General features: G+C 41.0%; 1 protein-coding gene across 1 annotated transcript in view; it reads right to left on the minus strand.

Moving 5' to 3' along the window:
* The window catches only part of LOC149455059 (rab effector Noc2-like), a 265,053-nt gene extending 254,800 nt beyond the window's left edge, over nucleotides 1-10,253 (minus strand). The window contains exon 1 of the mRNA XM_089686700.1: nucleotides 10,008-10,253. The gene's annotated coding sequence lies outside the window, so the exon portion shown is untranslated. The remainder of the gene's footprint in view (nucleotides 1-10,007) is intronic.
* Nucleotides 10,254-12,523: the final 2,270 nt, after the last annotated feature.

Consider the following 12,523-nt stretch of genomic DNA (forward strand, 5'->3'; position numbering starts at 1 on the left):
AAATGGTTAGCCCTTCCACCTGGCAGTACTAGGGTCATTGGTTCGAATCACAAACACGGCACCACCTGCCTGGAGTTTGCATGTTCTCCCTGTGCCTGCGTGGATTTCCTCCAGGTACTCTGGTTTCCTCCCATACTCCAAAGACATGCTGGTAGTGTTTATGTGTATGTATGAATGTGAGTTAGGGACCTTAGATTGTACGCCCCTTGAGGGTTAGGGACTGATGTGAATGTACAATATATATGTAAAGCGCTGCATAAATTGACAGTGCTCTATAAAGTACCTAAAAACATTCATTATATACAGTTCAATAATAAAGCTTGCAAAACACACCTACAATGCATGTAAACGCAACTTGTATAAAATGCACTGTACCTAATGTGCAAATGTTTGCACCAGCTCTTAGGGTGTAGCTAACAGATGCAGAGGAAGCAATTGCTCCTGGACCCATGGGGGCCAAACAATGACTGCTACTCCTTTTTACAAGCAGCAGTGGGCTCAAAATTATACTCTACATTGAATGAAGGAACACATTAAGGGCTCGTTCACACTTGACTGTTTTACCAACGCTTGCCAAACGCCCCTATAGCGTTTGGCAAGCGTTGGTCCGGCGTTTGCGGAGCGTTTTGTAACGCTCGGCAAACGCTGCATGCGTGGTTTAGCGGAAGTTGCTAGGCGTTTGCCGAGCGTTATAAAAGCCCCACAAATGCCTGTAATGAAGTTTAAATGGTGTAACTACTCTGCAAACGCCCCGCAAATGCGTCGCAAACACCGGCCGGGCGTTTGTGGAGCGGCACCATAGACTAGAATAGGAGGCTTCAACGCCTCCTGACTCGACCAGAGGCGTCCGTTTTGCCGCGATGCAACACGAACGCTCCCGTTAGAACAGCACCATGTGCTGCAATGTGCAGAATTGTCCAAGGCGTTTGGGAAGCAGTAAAAACGCTTCCCAAACGCCTCTCTGCCGCTTGCACACAACGCTAGTGTGAACGTAGCCGAAGTTATTTTTTTTTCTCAGTTTTGTAAATGAATCCTTCAGCCTTTAGTAGGCTGATGGAGACTGAAAAATTCAGAGTTAAGTAGGGTATACACAGTCTGAAAATTAGCCGGTTCAGCAGGAACAACCAGCTTCTGTTAAATAGTCATGCTGGAAAACCAGCATTCGATTAGTGCTTTCAACCAATGGCTGCAGCACTGTTCAGTGTATTCTGATAGACGGGAGGGGGAAGGAGTCACAAGAAGAAAAAACAAAACGTGAAAAAACGTGTACAAACACCTAAAAAAAAAAAAAAGCAAAACAGAGAAAAGGCAGATGCACAAGTGTGAGCTTAGTCTTACCCTAGGTTCACAACAATGCAGTTTGCGTCTGATCCGTTTCTGCAGTGCATTTTGGTACTTGCATTTTTGCTGCGTTTTGCTTTTTCTCCTTGGAACAAGAAAAAAAGCAAAACGCATCAAAAACGAACTACATGCTTTTCTGCAGCGTTTCATTTGAAGTCTATAGAACCAAAAACACAGCTTTCTGCATTAAAAAAAAGTCCCTGACCCTTTCAAAAATGCACTGGGTGAAAACACGGAGATGTGAACATGTCCCATAGGAACTCATGTTAAATGGACTGTAGTGTGTTTCTGCAGAAAACACATAAGTGTGACCCTAGGGTTAGGACTGGTTCACATATGTGCAGTGTATTTTAGGGGAGTTGGGTTTTAGGCACGTTACCATTGAACTCTATAGAATGTGTGTATTCATGAAAGCACATCAAATCATAATCACCACTCACATACAAGATCCCAAAACAAAACAAACATTCTGTTTGACCAGAGCCAGACTTTTTGCATGGATTGCTCAGACAATAAGCAAGCATGGTGGAGATGATTACAGGTGACAGATCAGCTTGGCTGTAGAAAAGACAACCAGAAACAGACATTTAGCTTCTGGCGTTTAAGATCTCAGAGATTCCCAGCTGCACTCTGAAGATTTCTATAATGTTCAGGAAATATATTGCAATGACGAAGAAAAAAAAAGTTTAAAGCATGTCAGATTCGAACAGAAAGGGCCCATTTTGTGTTAGCACATGCAGGGGCGGACTGACTATTCGGGCTCTCGGGCAGTGCCCGAGGGCCTGGGGTCAGTAGGGGACCCCATGAGATCCCCCTGGCACTTTCATAAGCTTTATTGGGTGTGGTTTGAGCGTGGGCGAGGACACTGGGGCCCTGTGATCCCCTATTGCCCGGGGGCCCCATGAGTTGTCAGTCCGCCCCTGAGCACATGCACTTTCATACATTGAGGTGTTCTACGTTAGGTTCATCCTGAATAGGCTGTCAGCCCACCTCAGCTTATGGAAAAAATGGATTTGTACCATTTTGAATAACGCACCGCATCATAAACACATAGTTGGCTCACATCTCTGTGTTTTCCTGCACTAAAATGCAAATACATTGTGGTACGGTAGGTATGTACTTTAGTATAATATTCTTATTTATGCACTTTAGGATGACACTCAAAATTAATGGCACCTCTATGCATTGCACTAATGTCCATATGTTAAATGTGCATCACGGTAAAGGTACAATAAAATGTGGTCCTAAAGGAAATGGATACTATAATGAAAAAAGGTTATCATTCAGACAATTGTATATCATTTGGTAAAAATAAATTGCCTGACTAAATCAAATTACATAAAGTGACCTGCACGCAATCCTGTGTAGGTGACACCATATGGCAGAATGGCAAAAAAGAAAAGAAACAGTGCATACATAAATATATATTAAAATAATTTCATGAAATCAAAAGTCCTAGACAACAGAAAAATAAAATCCAAGTGATGTTGTTAAACATAAGAAAGTCCTTGAGCATCCACACGTCTTCCAAACTCCAGAGTGCACCATCGCCATACATTTCAAGGACTCCTACCAGAGCATGTGGACTGTTTTTTGGACAGAAAAAAGTCGGAAAGGCATATGTTTAATTCATCTGTAATGGATCTCATAACTCTTCAGCTTCTCCATATATAGCCATCAGGAGTTCATATCCCGTTTGAAATCTCCACACCTTTCCTCAAAATCGGTAGAATACTACATCCAATAGATGTAAGTCATGGCATGAAAAAGAAGTGAGAAAATGCATGCAAAACCATAGATGCATGTTCATTAAAAAAAAAATAATACACTGCCCAAAAAAATTAAAAAAACACTTTTAAAACACATCAGATCACAATGAGGAAAAATCTCATGCTGGATATCTATACTGATATGGACTGGGTAATTTGTTATGAACATCATAAGGATGCCCCATTGTCTGATGGAAATGAAAATGATCAACCTACAGAGGACTGAATTCAAAGACACCCCAAAAATCAAAGTGAAAAAAAATGATGCAGCAGGCTAGTCAATTTTCCTGAAATTTCATTGCAGTAACTCAGAATGGTACTCAGTAGTTTGTATGGCCCCTACATGCTTGTATGCATGCCTGACAACATCAGGGCATGCTTCTAATGAGACAACGGATGGTGTCCTGGGGTATTTCCTCCCAGATCTGGACCAGGGCATCACTGAGCTCCTGGACAGTCTGAGGTGCAACCTGGCGTCGTCAGATGGACCGTAACAGGATATCCTAGAGATGTTCTATTGGATTTAGGTCAGGCGAGCGTGGGGGGTCATTCAATGGTATCAATTCCTTCATCCTCCAGGAATTGCCTGTACACCTTTGCCACATGAGGCCGGGCATTGTCATGCCCCAGACGGAACCCAGGACCTACTGCACCAGTGTAGGGTCTGACAATGGGTCCAAGGATTTCATCCCAATACCTAATGGCAGTCAGGGTACTATTGTCTAGCCTGTAGAGGTGTGTGCGTCCCTCCAGGGATATGCCTCCGCAGACCATCTCTGACCCACAACCAAAATGGTCATGCTGAATGATGTTACAGGCAGCATAATGTTCTCGCAGCTTCTCCAGACCCTTTCACGTCTGTCACGTGCTCAGGGTGAAGCTGCTCTCATCTGTGAAAAGCACAGGGTGCCAATGGCGGATCTGCCAATTCTGGTGTTCATTAGCAAATGCCAATCAAGCTCTATGGTGCCGGGCAGTGAGCACAGGGCCCACTGGAGGATGTCAGGCTCTCAGGCCATCCTCATGAAGTCTGTTTCTTATTGTTTGGTCAGAAACATTCACACCAGTGGCCTGCTGAAGGTCATTTCGTAGGGCTCTGGCAGTGCTCATTCTGTTCCTCCTTACACCAAGGAGCACATACCGGTCCTGCTGATGGGTTAAGGACCTTCTACGCCCTGTCCAGCTCTCCTAGAGTAGCTGCCTGTCTCCTAGAATCTCCTCCATGCTCTTGAGACTGTGCTGGGAGACACAGCAAACCTCCTGGCAATGGCACGTATTGATATGTCATCCTGGAGGAGTTGGACTGCCTGTGCAACCTCTGTAGGGTCCAGGTATAGCCTCATGCTACCAGTAGTGACACTGACCCTAGCCAAGTGCAAAACTAGTGAAAAACAATCAGAAAAGAGGAGTAGGGAAAAAAATGTCAGCGGACTTCACCTGTAAAACCATTCCTGTTTTGGGGGTTGTCTCATTATTGCTCACCTAGTGCACCTGTTGTTAATTTCATTAACACCAAAGCAGCTGAAACTGATTAATAACCCCCTCTGCTACTTAACTGACCAGATCAATATCCCAGGAGTTTAATTGACTTGATGTTACACTCGGAATAAAAAGTGTTCCTTTAATGACATGTGAGTGGATATACACTGCTCAAAAAATTAATCATAAAAATGCTTAGAAATGAAGAATACTGCTCATGACGTCATCACGCTGGTTACTACAAAGAAACAGTCTAGATCAGCTCCTGGGGCCGGTATTATCAATTTTTAAGCATTTTTATGATTGACATGTGAGTGGAGATATTATCTTTTTTAATAAACATGCATCTATGGTTACACACTATGCAAGTTTCCTCACTTCTTTTTCATGCCACGAATGACATATAGTACTATTGGATGTAGTATTCGATTGATTTTGAGGAGTGGTGTGGAGGAGACTTCAAAACGGGATATTCACTCCTGATGGCTATATATGGAGATGCTGAGGAGTTATGAGATCCATTATAGATTATTTAAACATATGCCTGACTCTTTTTCTGTCCAAAAAACAGTCCACATGCTCTGGTAGGATGTCCTTGAAATATATGACGGTGCACTCTGGTGTTTGGAAGATGTGTGGAAGCACAAGGACTTTCTTACTATGTTGCACAACATTACTGGGATTTTAATTTTTCTGATGTCTAGGACATTTCATGAAATATTTTTTGTATAGATTTATGTATGTACTGTTTTTTTTTTCTTTTTTTGACATATATTGTATCATCTGCACAGGACTGAATTCAGGTCAATTTATGTAGTTTGATTTAGCGTGGCAATTTATTTATACAAAGTTGTACACAATGTGTCTAATTGTTTCTGCCAGCTGCTTTCTTTGATCTACCAGCGCGATTTCGGTAAATATAGAAGTTAAGTGTATCATTATCTAACCAATGACTTGGTCGCATCCGTCTACATTCACATGCATGGAGCTTCTGACGGGTCCACCTGAAAAACCTGACAGGTGGACCTGCAGAAGGAGAGAGTGCCATTCATGGTCGCAAAAAACAGATCAATGCCAGACAAAATATGCAAGCTCATTGCCTGCACCTGTCTCTTTTATTAGACCCTGACAAAGGAGATTAGACATGTACACTGCCTTGTAACACTGCAGGAACAAAGTACTGAAAATATAGTTAACGTATAAGCCATTCTGGATAGCACGGGGAGGTTAAAACCATTTTTTTTAGCAGTATGTGTCTATATAGGGAGATTTCCCCTTCTATTCCTGCTCTGGTGAGGATTTGAAATTTTGGATTTACCTTTACTCTTGTTCCAGGCAATATGGAGGATTGAGCTTGAGCATCTTCTGAACGCTAAACCTGCAATCTTTTTTTACTCCAAGCCTTCCTGCCTATTTGTTTACATGAGCTGCTGGGTGGTAATGACATAAAATGAATGAAATTGGAAAAAAAAAAAATGCAAATTTAGAGCTCTGCTAGAGAGAAGTAAGGCCTCATGTACACTGCTGCTCCTAAATGCGAGTTTAGGTGCTTTTGGTGTTTTATGCCAAAGGTCTGTGTCCATGCACGCATAGGCTTCTGCCAGAGTTTAACAGCAGCAGCATTTAGGGGCAGTTAAACTTCACTCTCCTGAATGTAGAAGAATGCATTCAGGGGAGGAACGCGTTGACCAAAAAATGCAAAACACATCAAAAAAGCATATAAACGCACCTAAGCGTTAGCCGTGTTTAGCACTTGGGCATTTATTCATTTCAATGGCAAGTAATGTGGACACAGACAGCAAAAAAACCTATTGGAAGTTGAAGGGTAGTGTTGAAACTCTAGGATTATCCAGTTGCTATAGGAGTAGTAGTACTGATTGGATGAGGTATCTGGATTCTGAGATGGCAGTTTCTCTACGCCAAAAGATTTCCAGTTTCCCTGGTTTGTAAAGAAGTTAATCTGAACCACTACACTCGAAGTTAGTCTTCCAGATATGAATTTTTGTTCCAAAATAGAGCCAATGCATTTCAGGGGTCAAAGAGCACCCCCTTCATAAGGGCTTGAAGTGGGAAGTAATATACGCTGCAATCAATACAAAGTATACGGTTTTCAAACCAGGCGATTAATGAAGCACACTATTTGCAGATGCTTCATGCAGCCCACTTCAAGCCCTGATGAAGGGGGAATTCTGTGATCTTTGAAGCATGTTGGCTGTGATAAATTTAACTAGGACTTTAGTAATAAAAGCCTCAGCAATAAAACCGGACAGTGTTTAAAAAAAAAGCATGTTTTGCCTTTAGTTATAGTTTAAAGCAGCACTCCAGTTAAAAATTCTACTTGATCCACACAAAAAAAACAAACAAAACGTTTTTAGTTAAGATCAACCTGTGCGCAGTCCTGATACAATAGCAATAAATGAAAAAAAAATCTGCTACCGCTATGTCCTCATATGATCACACATATCTAATGGACAGTATAGTTAATGGGACAGCACTACAGATAATATACGGATAGTCCGGAAGAATTAATATAACAAATTCTATGTACATATCAGGATACTTACTGAATGCATATTATAAAAGTATCATAATAATAGCGTAACAAACATTCATCACAATAGCATATATAATGTTCAAATAAAAGTCTCAATCAGCGGTTGTAAAAAAGTTCCCTTCCGTCCAAGTGCTCAGAAAGACATAGACAGGAATCACCACTGGTGAGGAACCTTCACCTTCAGCCTCTCACCTAATGGTTAGACCTACTGAACTTCAGTCTTATCACGCCTTTAACCCCATTATCCCTGGGTTAAGGAAATATCCATCAGGTATGAGTCCTCCAAAGTTCCAATGTAAACGATTTTAATATAAACAATATATAAAAGAGATAATCTAACATAGTGTGTCCCCATATATAAACGTTATTGGAATAAATTAAAAACAACATTCACAAATAAAGTGCGCGTTCCTGGTGCACTACAGATGACAGCGGTATTGGAATGGTTTTCCTCTGACTGCCGCAGCTGGTAGAAGCTCCATGATTGGAATCAATATGCTCTCTTCCCTCTCATCCCCTGATGGTGTCCTGTGACTATAGTCCGTATGGTCCTGTCAGCAGAATTTGTGGGACATGGTATATGATAGGGATCCTACAGGTTTCTGGTACAAGATACTCCCATTCCTTTTTATTTAGAATGTTTTTATCCAGTCCTTTTATTAGCTTTTGTAACTCCTTTTTATATTTAGATGTTGGATCTTGTGCACGAATATGGTAGTTATTTGCATCCCCCAATAATCCCTCCATTTCTTGGATGTAATAATCTTTGAACAACAACACTATCCCCCCTATTTGTCTGCTGGATCTATGATCACGTCACGCCTCTCCTCTATGCTTTTAATACCCTTCCTGATATATGTAGAGTCCCTATGTTTATTAATGTTAATTTTATCCAAATCCTCTGGGACCATTCTATTAAAAACCTCTATGAATTAATTATCCTTAATTTGAGGATTAAATGCAGATTTACTTTTCAATTCACTATGAATTATTCTAGAATTGGACATTGTTTGGGTATTTGACCTACCTTTTGGGTTAGAAATGAAATATTTCTGTATATTGATTTGTCTAATGAACTTTTGTAAGTTTACATACCTTTATTTAATAATGTTTTTCTTGGGGGCAAATTTTAGGCCTTTATCTAGAAGTCTAATTACCTCTGTGGTGAGATCTACACCACTGAGATTGTAGATACCCTCCCCTAATGTTCTCTTTTCCTTTTTAGCTCTCTCTCTCTTTCCTCCTCTACATCCTCTGTCACCACCCCACACACCCTCCAACGAAACCATGAAGGCATAACGTGTAAGGGTGCATAGTGGAGTGAGTGACGTTTATATACCGGCATACTGGTTCACCGCTGATGGGACCATATGGACTATAGTGACAGGACACCATCAGGGGATGAGAGGGGAGAGAGCATATTGATTCCAATCACGTAGCTTCCACCAGCTGCGGCAGTCATAGGAAAACCATTCCGATACTGCTGTCACCTGTACTGGACTTTCAGTATATTATCTATTATCTGTAGAGCTGTCCCATTAACTATACTGAAAAAAATAAAACACGTTTTGCCTTTAGTTATAGTTTAAAGCAGCCCTCCAGTTAAAAATGTTAATTTTCCTGTGCAGCGAGGCTGTTCCTGTGCATGGGTTAATTGCTCGTTTTGTCTAGGGGCTCAGGGTAAAGCTATACTTACCCATTCCTCTGATGCTCCAGAAATTTGAGCTCCCCCACATCCAGCTGTGGACTGTTCCTACCGTCCTCACATCTGGAGCTGGTCTATGGGCATGATTGCATCAGGAACAGCCCATTCAGAAGACTGCTAGCGTGCGGGGGGGCAGCAGCGGAGGGGACTGGTCTTGCGTTCGGAGGATCAGGTAAGTATATCTTTACTTTCTGAGCCCCTGGACAAAAATGAGCATTTAACCTATGCAGTGTGGGCACAGCCCCACTGCATGGGAAAATAAAAATTTTGCCCAAATTTTTTCTTTAAGTCAAATATCTGACATTCAGAGAGGACAAGTGGGGCACCCATTGAATTTTACACCCAGACTTGATCAATAGCCCAAGTACTACTATACTGATATAATAAAAGCAATTTCTTTATTTGATACTGTAGATTACTGCACATCACTACTGTTTGAATAGTTCCAAAATTATACATACAATATAAATACACACACACAAAAGATACTTCTTTTGAATAAGTCAGCAAAAAAAGTATACATGGTAAGTAAAGTGCAGCAGCCCACAGTAATCAGATTTCACTTAACAACTGCCTTAGTAATATCATTATTGCTGATAAATTGTTATGGGTTGTTGCATACACATATTGAATAAATTAAATAAACTCAGATAGTGCACAACCACAAAAGGGTAGCAGTTTCTTATGCTATGCATTGATTTCTAACATAGGCAAAATGCACAGATATGAGCAAATACATCATTTTCATTTTGTCCTATGCAACACATCATACACGTTCATTTGGTTGGGTAGACCGTCATAAACACAGAGCAATGTGTCTAAAAAAAAAAAATATATGGCAATATGCATTAACTCATTCCACATTTTTTGTTTTATAACAGGCATCTTTTATAATCCATATATCCATAACAGCAAAAGTTATTTTTTGACCTATTCTTACACTAGTGACAAAAAAAAAAGAAAAAAAAAAAAAAAAACTTTGCACATCAAAACCCTAAATAACAGGAATAAACGTAGAAGGAAGCTTTTTCCGTGTCTCCTAATGACAGTGGCAAGAAGTACAGAAAAATAAAGAGAAATAATCCAGGACCTATGTAATGCTGCCAGAAAGCAGAGCTGTAATAAGGCAATAAGTGACAGGCACTGAAAGGAAACTTACCAAAGCAGATGTATGTGTCAGGTAGGATGTCGCTTGGTTTCTTCAGTTCAGTAGCAGGTTTGAAAAGATCAGTTGCTTTTTAGAAACAGGAGGCAAACATAAGACAACTAGTATCACTCAAATGCTCAAATAAAGGTTTCAATTAGCAGTCAAGTGAACAGCTGCAAACAAGCACAGACCTGGACTGGCAGACACACAGGAGCTTAGTGCACGTCACAAGGACAGCTTGATGACTGAGTCAGAGGTGGGGAACTACATGCGTCTCATTATTTGCCATCCCTGGGGACAGAAAGGACATATGTCAATTACATTGAAATCTTAAAGCTTACAGTACTTTAACCGGAGACATTGGTTCCTGTCCTATTTTACATCTCATGCTTGAAGTGATTGTAGCCGTATTAGTACAATTGCAACAATACAGCTGGATAATCATGTGTTATCTTTTTTTTTTTAATTTGCACTAACCGTTACTTTTTCAGGACTAGCTTTCAGGGGCTACCCTACGGTTGCCGCCTCATCCCTTTCAACCTGAACACATTAAAGTGTTACTAAACCCACAACAGTAAAATCAGTCTGTATGTGCAGTAAAGCATGCTTGTTATACTCACTGTGGAACCTAAGGGGTTAATCCACTGCACTGTGTAAAAAGGATGTTTGATCCTTTCTTGTCTGCCTCTCCTCTTGTTGAAATGACCACCTGATACAGACTGAATCCATAGTCGCATGCACATGCTCAGTTTGGTGTGTATTGCTAGAGGTTTTTTTTTTTTCTTGGGAGAGTGTATGTGATCAGCACAGAGCCAATCAGCACTGTCCAGACAGAGGTTCATAACTTTCACATCCTCCTAAAGAAAACTCTTCCAACAAGCTTTAACATGTGCTCTGCTGGAGTCACAAGACTGCTCTAACTGCTGATGAAAAAAAGGTATTTAGTAGTTTATATTTACTAAAATTACTGCATTTACATGTAGTGTGTACTGTGGGAGACCAGATATAGTGAATGCAGGGTCCTGGGTTTAGTATCACTTTACACAGGTTCTGTGGCTATCTTAATGCAGATAAAGCACAAAGTGAGTTTAAATTACCATCTTAATTAGCCAAAGAACCTGTGTTATTAATATATGTTTGGGTTTAAAGGGATGAGGTGGCAACCCTAGGCTACCCCCTTCTTCTAAGGTCCAAGCAGTACAAATCTTGCTGCTGTCATTACAAAGCATTTTAAAAAGCTATTTTACATATCACAAATAAAGACATCATTTAAAATATCAAATATTTGCAGTTGTAATAAATTACATGATCAAATCACAAAGAGGGCTTTTTTTTAAATAAAAGCATGATGTTTATTATTTCTACCTTCAGAGGTCAATTTCTTAAATTTCAAATGCAAAAGTGATCCAACAGTTTTTTGTAGGGTTCCAAAGCTCCACACCCAATCTCTAATTACTATACAATCCTTTTCATCTCGAAGTTTGACAAGACAGGACAAATTTCTGTAGATAAATAGGTACACCACACTGGGTATAGGTAAGGGTTTACAATCACTTTGTATTTCAATAGTGTTTATTAGTTTTAAGCAGTATAAAACAGAGGCGACAAAACATGCCCCCACAGGGGCTATCAATTGCACCGATAAGATAAAAAACATAATAATAAAAGAAAAACAGTGCTCTAACTTCAACAAGGCAGAAGGTACGCCCACGCAGGGGCTATCAATGGCACATAGGTTACAATGACGGTAATGAAATTCCAACTGCAATTAAAGGCAACTGTCAACTATCACCCAAAAAAACTAACAGAAATGGAAAGAAAGAAAGAGAAGAGAAATAAGAGGAGAGAAAAAGAAAAAAAAGAGAAGAGGGGGCAGAGATCCAGGAGCGCCACCATCAAACGCCAGTCCCTAACGCCAGTACATCCCCATACTAGCCAAAGGAAGCGTGGGAAAGGCATATTGCAACCATGGTTCCCATATTTTCGAGAATTTACATTGGGAGTCGTTGCATATGCTCGACATCTGCTCATTAAGCATCATATTGGTCATACGATCCCGCACCCCCTGAAAAGGGACAAACGGACTCTTCCAGGCCTGAGCAATTGTTCTGGTGGCCGACAGAAACAAATAGGACGCCAGCTTCTGCTGATGAGCAAAGAGACCCGGTATGGGGCAATGAAGCAAGGCATACCGAGCATCCCAGCGTATGGATAGATGAAACAACGTGAAAAGGAGGCCAAATACACAAGACCAAAAACGGACCAGTCTCGGGCATGACCACCAGATATGCAAGACATCGCCACGATGGCCACAACCCCGGAAACATCGATCACTACAAGCGGGATTAGCCTGGGCCAAACGAGCCGGAACCCAATACCAACGAAACAATACCTTATAGGCTGCCTCCAGCGTGGTGGTATTGAATGAGCATTTAGCGATGAGTGACCAGGCCCTATTCCAGTCCTCCGGATCCACATCCACCCCCAGGTCACGCTCCCACTGAACATATGAAAGAGAAGTATGCGAC

The sequence above is a fragment of the Staurois parvus genome, unplaced genomic scaffold (genome assembly GCF_062004578.1).
Source record: "Staurois parvus isolate SC_StPar_1 unplaced genomic scaffold, SC_StPar_1.0 ptg000408l, whole genome shotgun sequence".
NCBI classification, from domain to species: Eukaryota; Metazoa; Chordata; class Amphibia; order Anura; family Ranidae; genus Staurois; species Staurois parvus.